Raw genomic sequence first — 2,500 nt, 5'->3', positions numbered from 1 at the left:
GATCATAACCCAAGCTCAACCACCTCTCATGCCTCTTTTCACGGAACTGCCATCTCCTCAATTCAGCATCCAACAACGAATAATCACGGAGTAGAGAGAGAGCAAAATGTTATAGACGGGTCCCCGCAACAAGAGAGAAAGGTCCCTTCTTTGCCAACCAAGTTTGCTAATGTCAAGCCAGTTGTCATGGCAGACGAAGATGTGTTTGCTCCACCAATTGTAGGAACAATTAAGACGGACTATGATGACAATGAATTCTACACAAAAGAAACTGAGAAGTGGGTAGAGAATGCCTAAGTACTCTATGAGAAGGATAGTATTACGGCAGATGAGAATATCTCGTGGGCTGCATTCCATGCCTCTGAACAGCCTCCAACACAATTGGAACCTGCCATTACTTCTCTTATGCCATGCTTCATGAGTCAGCACATTCAGTGCCTATGGTCTTACATGGAATGAATAAATGATGCAATCCAGCTTGTCAGCCCTGGTCAAGTTCCAGTTATAGCCATGGACCAACCTCTATTTGCACTCGCTAAAACGATTCGATGGAAATGGCCCCTGACCCACGGAGAAGACAAATTTGTCATTATGTTTGGAGGCCTCCACATTGAATTAGCAAATTTGAGGGCACTTGGTAAACTACTGGACATGAGTGGATGGACCACAGTGCTGACAAATGCGAACGTTGCATCACCAGGTGTAGTAGATTCTTTTGTTACTGCTAGCCACATAACCAGAACCAGACGAGCACATCAGATCACCTACGCTGGTCTACACATCCTTCAAAAGCGAGCTTACCAAGCCTACTTAGACGCAGCTGAAGCAGATTCACCATTATCTTCCACAGCCTGGAAGAAAGAGATGTCTCTCAAGTACCCAAACTTCATGTACTGGTCTCGTGTAATGGAACTTCAACTTATTTACTTTAAGTTAGTCAAAGCCTTTAGCGTTGCTGATTTTCAATTGTATGTGGAAGCTTTAGTTCAAGTAATGCCTTGGATGTTTGCCCTTGATCAAATCAATTACGCTAGGTGGCTGCCAGTTCACATCCTCGACATGCAACAACTTCAATCCAACTGTCCAGAAGTGCATCAGAAATTTGTTCAGGGATCATTTGTGGTACATACGACAAAGAAGCCATTTTCATCGATAGCTCTTGACCAGGCTCACGAACAAGAAAATGCCAAAATGAAAGGCGAAGGCGGACCAGTAGGCCTAACTGAAAACACATGTGCACTTAACAGATGGATGATTGCAGGACCACAACCTGCAAGAATGGTTCATGAATTTGAATTATCCTCTACAGTAAGTTTTGCGGATGACAACCTCAAGGATCATGAGTAAGCATAAAGTTACCAGAAATTGTTCAGAAATGATCTGCAGTCTGACATAAACTCATTCGCAGATCTTGGAAATCCTTTCATGGAAGAAGAAGAAGAGCTCATGGCACTAGACAGCAGAAACGTGGTTGGTAGTAACGTTGTCCACGCAATCAAAAATATTGTTCAGACTGGAAAAGGACAATTTGAGTCTTATGTGAAAGAGCGTCTTACAAAAAGAACGACTGCTATTTCAGCTCCACTGAAGAAAAACAACTTACCTTTGTTCTGCTCTCCAAAGCAATAACAAACAAGTCATAAAAATAAGATCGCTGAGCTGAAAAATGATTGTGCATTTTTCTCCCGACTTTACATAGCATGCCAAAGTCGGAATGGGGACTTGGATGACTTCTTCAAGCATGAAAATCAACCATGGCCACCATCACTTGCAGACAAGGGAGAATTGAGAAAAGGTGTGAAAGCAGATCTTGTTAATTGCCTAGAAGGCTATGCCAGCTCACTACCTAGCCAACATCCTGACGTGGAGATGCTTGTCATCGATGGAGCAGTTGCAGTGCAGATGCTAAACCCTGGATCTGCAAAAACATTAAACAAGATTCAAGATGTCAAAAGGTTGCACATTGTCTGGGATGTTTACATAGATGACTCTCTTAAGAAAGGTGCCAGAGATCACAGAGTAAAGGGTACACGGAGGAAAGTGACACCATCAACACCAATTCCTAAGAACTGGCAATCTTTTTTGCGGGTTGACCAGAACAAAGAGGAACTCTTTCATCTCCTGTCCGAGCAAGTCGTTCACATATAAAGTGATGAAAAGGAGATTTACAGCACATTTGATGATAAGGTCTATTCAAACACGGTCAATGATTTATCAAATCTTATGCTGTGTACACACGAAGATGCTGACACTAGAATTATGCTTCACACATATGATTCATCTGTGAGTGGATACAATCGTATCATGATACGTACAATTGACGCGGATGTTCTAGTTTTAGCCATTTCAATATATCATACCATTCAAGTTAATAAATTATGGGTTGCTTTTGGAGTCGGAAAGCACTTCAGATACCTTCCAGTCCACGATATTGCATCAGAGCTGGGTGACAGTAAATGCAGAGCACTTCCACTATTTCACTCCTTAACAGGTTGCGACA

The sequence above is a fragment of the Montipora capricornis genome, chromosome 10 (assembly GCF_036669925.1).
Source record: "Montipora capricornis isolate CH-2021 chromosome 10, ASM3666992v2, whole genome shotgun sequence".
NCBI lineage: Eukaryota > Metazoa > Cnidaria > Anthozoa > Scleractinia > Acroporidae > Montipora > Montipora capricornis.
Note: the sequence above shows the minus strand (reverse complement) of the source record.